At 41.5% G+C, this 14,942-nt stretch overlaps 1 protein-coding gene and 1 pseudogene across 1 annotated transcript in view; both read left to right on the top strand.

Annotated features, from left to right (window-relative positions):
* The window catches only part of HCN1 (hyperpolarization activated cyclic nucleotide gated potassium channel 1), a 311,369-nt gene that overhangs the window by 82,585 nt on the left and 213,842 nt on the right, over positions 1 to 14,942 (top strand). The gene's annotated exons all lie outside the window — the stretch shown is intronic.
* On the top strand, positions 2,680 to 7,479 carry LOC129071951 (polycomb group RING finger protein 1-like; annotated as a pseudogene).

The following is a 14,942-nucleotide window of genomic DNA, read 5'->3' as shown; positions in this document are numbered from 1 at the left end:
ATCGAAAGTCAACAGCTAATTGAAATCTTCTGTTGTGTATTTATATTCTCTAAGATACCTGTGGTTTCTGTGGAAAAGTGAAGTTATCCTAAAATCCACAGTCAGTCAAGTAACCCTGTTGATGGTCCGTGATCAGTCGCATGTGAAAAATATCCTCAATCACTCACACCTACACTTGGGGATCCCTTCGTCCTCAGCTTATTTTCCTTTTCAATCCTAAACATTTTAAGATTTTCAACATTTTAAAACAATTGGGACCAAGTTCACAATATACTGTTTAATTTAATATGGTGGGAAATTTGGCTAATTTATTTCATCGCGTGAACTTTTAAACAAATGAATGTTTAAAAAGATTCTAAATTGAAAAAACAAAAACAACAACAGCAGCAAGCAATTCTATTAGTTAGAGTCTTCCTGAAACTACACAAGCTCTCCCAAGACTTGGAATTGTAGAGCCTGAAAGGTTGAAGAATACAATATGCTTTCTTCATTAAAGCAAGAAAACTGGCTTTTTCCTGAGACTGCGCTGAGGGTCAGCGAGGTGGAGGTGCCTTGGCTTCCGAGGTGCAGCGCCTCCTCGCGGCTTTGCTGTGGCCTCGTGCTGGGAACACGCACATGGCGGCCACCTGTGCGATGGCCGGCCGATGGTCCCAGTTATCCTGCCGCCATCTGGTCGCCATCCGTCTAATCCGCGGGGGGAGTCCGCCTGCGCGCGGGCTGTCCCGCGACTCGGATACAAGCAGACGCATGTGATTCTGTACATCCTGTTCGTGATGATTGCGGGGTCAGGACGCGGGTGGATTCAGAGGACCGTCTCCTTTCTCAGAGTGGATTGTGCTACAGCCTGAGGGATACACTTGGGCATTGTCACACAGTCCCTCTGGAGAGGTCTCCTTCTGGGAAGGCCCTGTGGCCTACGCTGGCAGCTCCAGAGAAAACCCTGTTGGGTCCCAGTGCGTTTATGGCTGACGTTGAGACAAGGCCAGGACAGTTAGGATTACCAAGTTCTAGTTGAATGGACTTCCTCCTTAAGGAAAAATGACAACTTGATATCAGCGTCATAAATTTTGGGGGGGAAACAGTTTTCTTTTTGTACAAAAAAAACCCGGTATACATCTTTTTGTAGGTATCTGATCCCTAAAAACCCTAATTCAGTGACCGTCCTGATTCAGTGAAGGTGTATTTTTAGATACTATTATTCATTAGGGGCATGGCTTATTAATTTAATGTTAACTATTAGGTACTTCGCATAACCCATTTAAATTTTATTTTCCGTTCTATATAGTAAATTAAGCAATATGTCCTCAATCACAATAGTTTGGTTCATTTGATATGAACCTCTGAAAACTGTTCTATTTTTATAGTAAGAATAAAAAATAGAGATAGGTGTGTAATGTGTCAGAGACTGAAATTTGTGCAGAATTGAAACTGTAACATGCTAACTCCCAGGAGAGGCAGCGTCCTTTGATGTGAAGATGGTTTCACTGGTGAGTGCTCTCCTAATGAATCAGTACAGTTGAGTCCCAAATATAATGTCGGTCCTATTTGAATAATTTGAAGAAGAAATTAAATTTATATTCTAGAATTTGGGAACCACTCCCTGAACTGAAATTTAATGCCAGGTTTCCCTTTCTCCCTGATGCGATTCTTTCGTACTTGGAAACAATTGACGGGGTTGATGTGGACAAGCATCACGTTGTCCTGCCACTTCCGAGCGACTTACTACATGACTAGCTGTCACCAGTTTGTGCCATCTTTTCACTAAAGAGGGAGTCTGCACAATAATACACCAAGAACTCACCTATGACTTTGGGGAGATAATTATACCAATTATGAGAATTAAACTGTGCCTTTGGTTATTTAGTTGCTTCCTGAAATGTACATTTTGAGTGCTTTAACCTTCTTGAAACAGATTTAGATACTTTTCATTAAGTTTTTAAAAAAAAATTTAAACTGCTACTATCTTACCATTTTCAATAAAATGGTGCTTATGACTATTTAGTTATCAAAAGAGACCCCAAGAAAATTGAAGGAGAGAAAAACACAGGGTGGGGCAAAAGGAGGGTTACAGTTATTTGTAATTAATGTGATAATACAAGAATAAACTCTTGTGTTTCGTGTACCCACAACTGTAAACCTAATTTTGCTCACCTTGTATGTGTAAGTGGAATAATTACATACCCAGCCAACTGGTGATTTCTCTGTGACAATTGATTGATAACACTTTCTAAGAGTAGACTAGACCATGTCAAGGGTAAAAGAGAGAAGCTGCAGTCTATCAAAAGTGTGCTCAATGTACCCATGAGCGTGCAAATTTATAGATCATGGATCTGTCCCTTTTAGACGATTTGTCCCAGTGTCAATTTCTTACTTAAAGGACCGTAGCAATTAGGTTATTTTTCTCTTGTAATTAAGTGCTGACATGTGCCACCATGGGGTAAATAAGAACGGTTAGAGAGAACGCCATAAGCTGTTGAAATAGCGCTCCTGGCCCTGAGAAACACATGCCCATTCGCACGGTGGTTTAAATTCTCTAGAGTGCACTTACTTACAGAACAGACAAACCCCCTCGCTGTTTTTGGAGTGTATAATCTCATGTTCTACCACCGCTCATCAACCAAAATCACCAGAGATTGCATTTATTCCAGAATAGCAGAGAGATTGCTGCTCAGGACTCACATGTCGTCGTATGCTGCAGGTGAGGCCTTTGGGGTTTGGGTCAGGTAGTATTTGTCTGCAAGGAGTGCAAAGAGGGGGAGCCCAGCCAGGGTCCGGGCGGTGAGCACATTGGCGTGAGGATGGGGAGGGGCTCCGGCAGGTGTCCTTCGGTCAGGAGGCAAGCTGCGGTCTTCTGTGAATCAGGCATCCGTGGGAAGAAGGCCTCGGTTTGAAGTTCCGTTCTGCTGAGGGTGCGTGTGTGAGAGTCTCCGTTTCACATCCTCTGGTTCCATTTCAGATGGAGATCCTTTCCCACCCTCTTTCTATGCAGGTCGTGGGTCATCGTTTTGTCCACAACTGACCAACGTAAAGATGTCCCAGTGCCTGGGCTTCTTTCACGACCACGGCGTCAGCGCCGCGCCCGCTCCCCACACCCGTTTGCACTCACCCTGCGAACGCCCCCGCTCAGGCCTGTTTTCATTGCACCCGGCCTTCTCCCCAGCAAGCACCTCAACCATGGAGTCCTCTCTGCCCAGCCAGCTCCCCGCCCAGAGCACATCTGTTCCTCCCTTAGTCCTGCAGGCCCGGCAGCTGGTCTTTTAGTCACAGACGCGTTGTTTGCTCAGTTCATTGTCCTCCCTCTCGGTCCCACACGTTAACCTCAAGCAGGTCCCTGTGCTGAACATGGCTTCTAAACTGATTCACGCAGCCCCCTCTCCCACTGCCGGTGCCCACGCAGGAGGAGAGGAGTCTGTCTAAGGCAAGCCTTCCCCTTTGTCCTCTCTGATCTTTCCTGAGACCTTATTCTGCTTCCTTTTTTTATAAAAACTCTCCCTCCGAACTGCTGCTACCTTTGCCTTTGCCTCTACACAAGCTCGATTTTTCTTTTCCTTAAAAAACAAAACAGCAAAACAAAATCAACAATCCCTCTGTCTGTACATAAACTGCCCTTCAAGCTACGTCAGCTCTCGTTGATATAACCAAAGAATTTGTATCAGGTGTGAGATGAGCGAGATAATTCAGGAGAGGAGTCAGCAAGCCCATCCAATAGTACACGTCCGGGCTAATGTTAGTTGTTGGACACTGCCTCATTTGCTGCTGCTCACGGTCACAGAGGAAATGCAGGGTTTTAGGTGCGGGGCTGTAAAGGCCTAATCTAGCCTCCTGGGCTGGCAGTGAGGAGGTCTTCCCAGACCATTCCCCATTCCCCCACACACCTTTTTTCTGTAGATAAGTAACTCAAAGATCGTTTTTGATTTATCCTTCTGGTTGATGTGGTAACCCTTCCCTCCCTCCGAAATAGGAACATATTTGGGTATGTGCACGCAAGTGTGTGTCTATTATCTAAGCCCCAGGAAACCGTATTGTTGGGCTAGCACTCATTTAACTTCCTTGTGGGGGTGCTCTTTTTTGTTTTTAGGGAGCTCTGCCTATGGATGAACGCTCCCCATGGAGATTTCACTCCTTGCTGTTTTCGTTGCAGGGCCTTGGAGGGACCGGGGTAGACATCTGTAGGAGACAGAAACGTGACCAAAGGGAGAAAGAGAAGGGACTCACTTCTTGGGTGTCCCTTGAGACAGGACATGTGAGGATGACTGAGCTGATCTTAGACAGGCCCGATTCAGGAGCTAGTTTACAACTTGGGACCCAATGAGGACCGCAGAGAAATACGACTTTGTACCCGCGGCTTGGCGTCTGGGGAAAACACTGACCCCGACCGGCCACGAGCGCTTTATCTGACCATCAGTAACACTGTGTTTCTGTTTCTCATTTGTCAGCTTTGAAGACTGGGCCAGTTGTTTAGGATAACTTCAAGTTTTGAAATCAGTGACTTTCAGGTCTTACCTCTCCTCTGTTTATTCAGTTGCTCTGTGCATATTTAATTATTAGACTATATTTATATGTAAACATATATAAATGTAAACACAAATAATAAAGTTGGGTTTAAGAAACATCCCTGTAATGCGCTAGGCTACTCCAGGAAGTTTGAAGTCTTGAAAGGACAGCAAGGACATCTGCAAAACAGTAGGTGTACCTGCTCCTTAGTCCCACCCAGGAGACGGAACACCAGGAGGGCAGTGTAGACTTGTAACACAGGGGTCACTTTTATTTTAAAGATTTTATGTATTTATATTTAGACAGAGGAGAAGGGAGGGGGGAAGAGAGGGAGAGAAACATCAATGTATGGGTGCCTCTCATGCGCCCCCTCTTGGGGACCTGGCCCGCAACCCAGTCATGTGCCCTGACTGGGAATTGAACTGGCAACCCTTTGGTTCTTTGGCGCTTAGTCCACTGAGCCCACCAACCAGGGTAGATGTCACTTTTGATTAACTGTGTTATTTTTGGTTTATGTGTCTTTCACCTCAGAATAACAGAAATATATTACTTTATTTTCTCTCTCTCTTTTTTTTTTTTTTAAAGAGCAAAACTATCTGGTTTTAATTCCAGTCCTGTTGTTTTCATAGTGTGGCTGTGGCCAAGTTAGTGTCTTTGCGCCTCCACGTTCTTGGTGATACAGTGGGGGTATTAATAGCGTCACCTCATGGCGCGTTGGGAGGCTGAGGGAGTGAGCACCTGGAAAGCACTTGGAACACACAGGACCCGGGAAAAGGAAGCATTCAGTACTGCTGAGATTTTACGATTCGGGAGTCATGCAGTTTCCAAAACTGGCTTAGAGACGGTCACACTGTGGGAAGTTTTCCTCGCCCCCTTCTTACCTAATGCTTCTTGCACTCGTATCATCTTATTAACCAGTGTTCCCCCAATACATTCATTTAAAAAAAATAAAATAAAATACAAAAGAAGCACTGGAATAATGTTGAGAACACTCTGAAAAGGGAATGATAAGGTGCAATTTCTTCTCTATGGCAACAAAGAAGGAACACTTTGTGCTGCACGTTAGGTCAAGAGGCTTCTGGTATTTTACTGTCGAGCCTGAATCGCAAGTCAGTTTATGCTCATTGCCAGGAAGAGAACTCCTGTCGCTGCCGGGAATATGGGGGAGCCTGGTGTTGGCGTCCCGGACAGCGCCGCATGAGCCCCGGAGGGCAGGCCCTGGCCCTCAACTCGTTCGAGCTTCCAGTAGAGCCCGTTTATGACGTCGGGCTTCTGGGGCCGAAGGTGGGTCATCCAAAAGGAGGGACAGGGGAAGAGAGTAGCAGTGGGAACGACCCACCCAGTCTTGTGCTGTCACATCCGTGAGAGCAGAGGCCCTCCCTCCAGGGGTTACGGCTGCGGGACTTGACGGTAGCCGCTCACAGCCGACTGGTCGGTGAGTGTCCGCGCTGCGGTAGCTACGCCTGTGTCCAATCCCCGCAAGAAGCTGGATGCTTCCGACCAGCCTGATCCCGGAATAACGTGATTTTCAGAATTTCTAATATTTAATATCAATTTGGACAAAAATATTGCTTTCTTAATTTTTAGATTTTTTTCCAAATTTAGTTCAAAGACAGATTGCTTCATCTTTCTAAGGATATTTAAGGAAACTAGATCTTAGACAAGAAAAAAATAAGGAAGGTACCTTATAAGATAAGGTTTCCGGTGTCGGAGAGGTTCTTATAAAACTCATTTTATAATTTGCATATTAAATATATGCAAAACTCATTTTATAATTTGCCATTTTAAATATAACTAGAGAGTTTTCTTAATTACATTTTAAGTGATTATTTTTCTCCATATGAAGATTTGTTGTTTAGGGACTAGAGAAAATCTTCTGTAAAATTGCAAATTATTTACTATGTAAACAGTCATTGTAATATATCTATGCTAGGCCTATAATTTTATTTTTTTCTGCATTCCTATGTGAATACATTTTGAGTTATAAGATTCTTTGCAAATCTAAAATGCGATAGTTTGTGAAACTTATTTTATGTACGTTTAACCAGACACAATATGGTACAGCACAGCTAATTTTCCATCTGGACAGCGCGAACTGTATCTGCCCACCAAGGCCCAGCGTGGAAGCGCCTCCGCTATTAAGATTTTGGGACCCGGGAAGCGGCAGGCCGGGATTAGCCTTTACGGTGGCGTCTCCTGGCGGCGGGGTGGGGGTGGGGGGGAGCCAGATCGCGATCGCGGGGTGGCTTCGGAACCAGCTCCAGTCCGTGTAGAAGATGGACCTGCTACGGAACGAGGAGGAGGTCCGAGTAAAGACCAAAGATTTGAATGGGCACATCGTCTGCGGCCTGCGCGCCGGCTGCTTCGTGGATGCCGCCACCATCACAGCGTGTCTTCATACTTTCTGCCAGAGTTGTATCGTGAAGTACCTCCAAACCAGCGAGTTCTGCCCCCTGTGCAACATTGAGATCCACGAGACACAGCCACTGCTCCACCTCAAACCGGACCGGGTCATGCGGGACCGTCCTGTACAAGCTAGTGCCTGGCTAGCAAGACAGTGAGGAGAAATGACTTCGAGAATTCTACCGGTCTCGAGGCTTGGGCCGAGTCCCCCAGCCCAGCGGGGAAGAGCCAGCCCTGAGCAACCCCGGCCTCCCCTTCGGTGGCTTCGACCCCGCTACAGCCCACTACTGCCGCTAGGAGGAGCCGCTGAGCCTAGGCCTGGAGCGGCTGAGTTCTGGCAAAGACGAGAATAAAAGCGCCCGGCAGAACAAACATGTCCCGCGTTCTGTTAGAGCTGAAGGTCACCCTCCCCGGAGGGTCCTGTGCCATCAATGGATGCTAACTCCCCAGCATGTGCACCTCCTTTTTGACAAGGAAGTGCTCCCCGGTCACATGACCATGAAGCAGCCAGGGCTCTCCCGCTGGCTCGGCAAGCCATCCCCTGTGCTTTTACAATACAGTGTGAAAGAGGAGAGGAGGTAGGGGCCAAGTCCCTGCCCCGTCCCTCTCCCCTTCCCTCCCCAGATATTTATGTGAAATTAATTGTGGCTTTATTTTTTTGAAATAAAAACTTTAAAAGAAAAAAAAGATTTCTGGATCAGCTCAGCCTGAAGAATTTCATCTTCTTCTGACCTCTAGCAATTTTTGCACGTACCATTCACATGGCTGTAATTCCCACGCGTGGCTTTTTTTCGTATGTTAGAGTGTAACAACACTGGAAGAAAGAATAATTTTATTTGTTTTATATATCTCCCATAACATTCTGATTGTACTGGTATGTTAATAGTATTTGTCAATTATGTGTCTTTGTAGTGAGAGTAAATGCTAGTAAGTAAACAGTTCACGGAAACTATATCCCTGGCTGGTGTGGCTCAGTGGGCTGAGCACTGGCCTGTGAACCAAAGGGTCGCTGGTTGGATTCCCAGTCAGGGCACATGCCAGGGTTGCAGGCCAGGTCCCCAGTAGGGGGCGCATGAGAGGCAACCACACATCGATGCTTCTCTCTTTTTCTCTTTCCCTTACCCTCTGTCTAAAAATAAATAAATAAGATCATTAGAAAAAAGAGAGAAATTATAACCAAGCCAAAATAAAGGTGTAGATTCTGGGAGGGAATATTGTAGATGTGGATAATATCAGATAGTCATTTGGTACAAAAACATGTGAAGACATACATTGCAACATTAATACTTTATTTTTTAAAGACTATGTATTTGTTAGGGCATAACATAAGTACTTTATGTGGGCGGGAGCAGTGAAGGATTGGGTTTAGGACGATTCAAGAATCTGGAAGATAGATTAGTTGGGCAGTGGGGGAGAATTTCTTCAAGATGTAAAAGCTATGTATCCTCCTGGCATCATAAACACTTAGCAAATATTATTTTTTATTGTTTAATGGCATTGTCAGATGGAATATTAAATTTAATGATCAGTTGTAATGTTTCATTATGCATGTGCTATTTAGCATCTACCTATCTTAAATTGATGTAATACAAAATTTTAATATTATAAGAACACATCTTAAATGTATTCCTTATAAATACTTATTTGTGTTCAGAAAATTCACTTAATCATTTTTAAAAATGTAAATCCTAAAACTATTTCTTATAATGTAAATATCACTTTTTCCAGAAACCTCACTTAATAGTTTTTAAAACACGACTTATAATGTCATTTCTCAAGGCTAAATGTTAGCCGTCAGCCATGATAGATCTCTTGAATCAATCACCTTAACATGTTCGATCCCATAGCTTTTTTCTGAAAGAGAAGAGAGCTTTGCAGGTCTATTTCTGGAGGCCACTATTTCTGTCAGCTGCACCCAAAACCATTTTTTCTCTCTTCTGTTGGTTTTAGTTCTCTGACAAAATGACCAAACTGGCGAAGTAAAGACAAAAATAAAGGGAGTCAGGAGGTGGCTGTGCGGGCAGGAGGGCAGTGTCAGCGGCGGGGCGTGGCGGGGCGAAAACGCGCCGCCCCAGGGAAGGGAACGGCCCGTGGGCCGGGACTGGAGTTCGAGGGAGGCCTTCCTCGGGACGTCCGGATGTCTGAGCCGCGGCGCAGGGGCGGTTGTGCCTCTTACTAGGTTGTAAGAGGAAGGAGAGGAGAAATTGTTTGGGGAAAAGACAGTGAGTTTAATTTTAAATGTTTTGAAGCTGAGATTCTTTGGGGAAATTTGACGAGAGACCTTTATATACATAATGGCTCTTATGCACATGGAAATGTCTTAAAGCTAGTGAGTTCTTCTCATCAACCTCCCAAGCATGAATTTCCGTGTGCTAAAAATATTTTGCACAACCTGCCACAGCCATTGCTAATGCAGGTGTGTGCTCGAATGTTGTTTTTTCAGTAAGGCCTTTCCTGACTACCTTTTTATTTAAAAACGGCAACAACAACAAAACAGAAAGCTCTCTCACTTATCTCCAGTCAACATATTCTATTTTCTGCATTTTTTCTTCATATCACCAATCATGATTGGACATTTTACATGTCGAACTTATTTTTTGTATCTCTCCCTTCTTCCCATTTCACCACCAAGTCCCTTCAGGGAGGCCAGGATTTGAGCTCAGTGCTGCATGCCCGCAGCTGTTTGTGCCAGACACAACAGGTGCTCACGATTTTGTTGACTGAATTAGTGAATAGTGAGTCAATTATTAGTCCTTAAAATTCTCTACTAATAATTTTTATTGAAAGCCCCATGAGATTATTTCACCATTAAAAGAGAAGAAAAGTGTTTCTCCAATTTAAAAAAGTAATATGTTTTTAAAAGATTGTATTTATTTAGTTTTAGAGAGAGGGGAAGAGAGTGTGAAAGAGAGGGAGAGAAACATCGATGTGTGGTTGCCTCTCGCGTGCCCCCTACCCGGTGCCTGGCCTGCAACCCAGGCGTGCGCCCTGACTGGGAACCCAACCAGAGACCCTTTGGTTTACAGGCCGGCACTCAATCTACTGAGCCACACCAGCCAGGGCAAAAAGTAATATGTCATCCTTGATCTTGGCTATACACAAGCTGGAGCAGCACTTTGTATATCCATGCACAAAAATGACACAGCTATGCTTTCCTGTGAGAAAATACAGGTATTTTCCAATGAATGAAAGCTTAATATATTAGCCCCGAGTAGACTGCAGGATAGCCAAGTCCATTATCTTTAAAGTATTTTGAGCACCCCTGACAGAATGAAATGTTAAGGCCAAGGAATGGACTAAGTAGGTAGATATCACAGGGAGAATTTTTTTAAATCATGTTTATTCTGTTACAGTTGTATCAACTTCCCCCCCTCGCCTTCCTCCACCCATCCCCGCTCCCCACTCCCACAGTCAATTCCTACCCTGTTGTCCATGTCCATGGGTCATTCATACATGTTCTTTGTCTAGTCCCTTCCCCTTCTTTCCTCCATTGTCCTTCTTCCCCATCCTCTCTGGTCATGTTCAGTCTGCTCCACGTTTCCATGCCTGTGGTTTATTTTGTTCATTAGTTTATTTTGTTGACTAGAGTCCACTTACAGGTGAGGCCATATGGTATTCATCTTTTACTGACTGGCTTGTTTCATTTAGTGTACTATTCTCTGGTTCCATCCGTGATGTCGCGAAATGTAGGAGTTCCATCTCTCTCTCTCTCTCTTTCTTTCTAATGCAGATTGATTTTATTTACTTATTTTTTCAGTGTCAAAATCCATTATAAAATATTAAAAAATTTAAATCCATGATAAAGTCTTAGCAATTAAAACAGCAAATAAATATTTTTGTTGTTGTTCAAGTACAGTTGCCTCCATTTCTCCTACTTCCCTCCCACCCCACCTGTCCCCACCTCCCACTCTCGATCCTACCCCCTTTTGGCTTTGTTCATGTGTCCTTTATACATGTTCCTTGATGACCCTTCTGCTTTTCCCCCTCATTATCCCCAATTAAAGGACACTAAGAAGTCCTTCAAGTTTCTCCCAATTCTTTGATTAGATGTTCCATTCTTTTTGGTTAAGGTCTGATTTGAAGTTCCCTAGTACAATGGAAGTTCCTCCTGAAGGGTGTGTATTTATTACTTATCCTTCGACACTGATTAGTTATCAAAGCAATTCCTACATTGAGGAATCTCTGAGTGAATGATAACAACAGATTTCATGCCCAGAAGTGAATGGAGGGGAGAGTGGAGGGTTAGCCACTGCTTGGGACATCAGTGGGCTTTGGTTCTGATTGGATGAAACCCCACAGTGCCTAATGAGGAAGGACATGCATGCTTTCAAATGCATTTTTACATAGTATGCAAATGGCTGTCACTCATACTGGCTTTACAGTTAGGATATTTGTTATAATTGATAATAGATATCCTGAAGTAGGGCAGGTACGGTGTTGATTAATTCAATGACTTTAATCCTCATTAAGCATGCAGGTTCTGTTATGTTATCTTTCACCATTCTTAGTGTGTCTGCTCTGGTCTCCAACCCAGCCTACATTAGGTCACAATGTGGTGCCGAAATTCCAGGTAATATAATGTCCAGAAAAAGAGAGCAAAACAGCTTCTCTGTTCTCCTTTTAGAAAACATTAGAAATCAGGGCTACTTAATTACATCAGTGACAATATATGGAAGAAGTTGAAGATGTGAAATACACAAACAGTTCTCTGCACTATTTTATTCAACAATACAAACATATCAAATATTTCAATTATCAAGGGAGCCAGCTTGCTCAGATTCCTTATCAATGCTAATACCACCAGTAAAATGTGAGTGTGCCAGAAAGACAAAGAAATAAAGTTGTAAGGACAAATAGTCACATAAGAACTTAAATTCCTTCTAGTTGTTTTTTACACATTAAATGTCTTTGTATATTTATACTAAAAACATTAAATAACTCTAATATAAGGGTAATAAAAACTCAAAGGATTACTCTTCAACTTGTCTTTTGATCTCTGAATATTTATTACTCAAAGTTTTAATTTTTAAAAATTAAAACAATAAAAATGTAAGATGTTTTATGTTTTGTTTATAGCTAAGCTAGTTCAACTATTCAGTTTATAATTTAGGGTACAAAGTATGTAGGAATAAATGTTAGTTAAGTGATCGAAGTGATGCTTTAGAAAGCCGAGAAGGTTTCCATATCTTCTGTGTACACCATGATAAAAAAAAAAAAAAAAAAAAAGGACTGCCTTATCTCTATTTTAATTATTGCTTCGCTAAAGTTTCTTTTCCAACTGTTAAGCTAGCATGCTGGTGAAAAGACTATGGCTGAAAGTCTTTTAATAATAGATAAACCTTCCTTCTAAACATGGAGACAGATGAAAAATGAATGTCAGTGGATTCTATGATCTAGATGGCATGGAATCTAGGACAGTGTAAAATGAAAGAAACACAGAAGAGACAACAGAAGAATCTAAGTCATCTTGTAAAGATGTGATAAAAATACTCTGTGTGTTGGGGAAATAAAGAGAGAGGGAGGGAAGGGAGAGAGACAGGAAAGGAATATCTGGTTGAATTAAATATGGATAAAATAGGTTTATGTGGTGACATAATTCAAAATACAATATAATTTTTATAATTAGAAATAGAGATAGAACTTCTTCAATTTGCACTAATATTTTATAGCACAATTTGGGGTGATTTATTTAACAATTACCTGCAAATTCCTTACTCAGCCAGTGGGTTGCCACTAGTCAAATCTCTTTCGAAAAGTTTGGTAATTAAGCTTGATTTGTCCATCAGCTTATATAAATGTCATCTTCTGTATGTTAAAATGTACCAGCATAAAGTGTGTTATATTCTTGGCCCTACAGCAAGTAGTAATAATAATTAGGCCCATATAATCCACTTGAAAAAAATACAGATTGATTAAAATTATAGTTGCTGTTCTTAAGCTTTATTAAGAATAATACATATTAAGACATTAGACATAAAGCTACATCAGTTCAAAAACTGGACATTGGAATTGTATGAAAACAGGCAAAGACTATGAAACGTCAATAAATCTTCTAGAACTGAAGAACTTTATAATGAGTTTTTATTTCTGTTGTAAAATATTTACTAGAACAAAAATATGAAATTCAATCAAATAAATAGATGAGTGGATAAAATATGGGACGTTTACACAATGGAATACTACTCAGCTGTAAAAAAAGGAGAAAATTTTACCCTTTGTGGCAGTATGCATGGACCTCAAGAACATGATGCCAAACGAAAAAAGCCAGTCAGAGAAAGACCAATACTGTATATCGTTTCACTCATATTAGAATCTAATGAACAGACTGAACTAACAAGGAAAATGGGGACAGACTCACAGAGGGAGAGCAGATGACAGCTAGCGGGGGGGCGGTTTGGGGGTGAGGGGAAGGAAAAAGGACTCACGGACACGGACCAGTGTGGTGATTGCTGGGGGGAGGGGATACAAGGGGACCAAAAGGTCATGTCAAGCTATTTTTTAATTAAAATAGGAAATTATAAGTTAATAAAAATGTAATGCTAAACATGGTAAAGTGTTGTGCACCGAAGTTTCAAAGAGTGAACTCACAGCAGTCTTAAGGTTTCACATACTAACCAGACTTTCAGCCTTATGTAAGTTTTATCAACATCCCTGAAGTTCCACAATTAATTTTACAACATAAATCTATCTTTCTCCATGGGCAAAGCTTCAAAATTACATAATTTTTTAAAAAAGCTATTTAACATAATGAATTGAATGTTTTATATAAAACAATTCTTTGTCGCGAGTCATCTAAGATTTTGAAGTGTCCTTTAAAATTCAATGACATTTTAAAAGTTTTTATTTTTGCTTACCAATTTAATGAGAGTGGAGTACTTAATATGATTAATTTTAAAAACTAATAGTAATAAAACAATTACTACCATGTAATTAGTGCTTATCTGTGCCAGAAAAATCTTCTAAACTACGCCTATGGAATAATTCGATCCTCATAACAACTGAGAGACATTATTATCGTGCCGGTTAACCGATGAAGAAAATGAGGTATGGAGGGTCATTTTGGAACCGGTACTATTTAGGTCTAATTTTCTGTGCTTTTCCCAATTTTTTTTTTTTTTTTTTTGAGGTTTGTGAAAGACTTTACTATGGAATGTCGTGAATAAGTTAAATCACAAAAGGATTGAGTTCGCACCTCACTCTTTAGCCCGGAAATGGGCAACCCCAAAACACACACAGAGATGAACTTCTCGTACAATTTACCAAAACCTGACTGTGTATTAGAACTATTTACAGAGGTGTCTGATTCCTTCACTAGGTTAAACAAGTGATAGCAGGACCTTTATTTTACTGGTCCTTCTATTCTTTTTTTTTTTTTAATTTATATTTTTCTTTCCCAAATTTTGTTCTTTATAATTCTAAAAAGTGAAGGTGGTATCGAGGCCTTGCCCCTTTCCTAGACCATCAGGGAAGATGTCTAGGTTCTGTTCATGAAACAATGCAGTTTATTAAGATAAAATGTTAACTGAAGATCAAATATGTTTGAGAAGAAATCTTGGTTTGAAATATAATTTGCAGAAGAACCCATGTAAAAGTAACCCAAGAAGGATAAAAGGATCTGTGATTTTCTCAATGTGCAATTACAAATGCCAATGATAAGAACAATAAAATAGAGCAAAACCAAAACCAAAAACCCTGTCCACATGTGAATGTGGTGGAAAGAAAGACCTACTATATATGAGGTTAATACTGGTTTTAAGCCTTTACTGACAATATAATTTTGGGCAAGTCTCTTAGTGAACATCTTAGGTACCATCATTATTATTATTATTTTTTTTTGGAAGCAATAAAAGTAAGAATATCTTGCTTGGCCTATGAAAGTAAGAGAAAGATGGTATCAATTTAAACACATAGTTATAATTGAAATGCAAGCCAAGTGGAACGGGCTTTTAAAAATCATGCTCAGAAGGCTGAATCCAAAATCCAGGTTTGTTCGAAACACATGCCACGGACGAGAAAAGCGCATGTGTCAGTGGGGTTCAGAGAGC

This window comes from Pteronotus mesoamericanus, unplaced genomic scaffold (assembly GCF_021234165.1).
Source record: "Pteronotus mesoamericanus isolate MK-2021 breed Mesoamerican mustached bat unplaced genomic scaffold, CSHL_Meso_final contig_29, whole genome shotgun sequence".
Classification (NCBI taxonomy): domain Eukaryota; kingdom Metazoa; phylum Chordata; class Mammalia; order Chiroptera; family Mormoopidae; genus Pteronotus; species Pteronotus mesoamericanus.
This window is presented reverse-complemented; position numbering and strand designations above follow the sequence as displayed.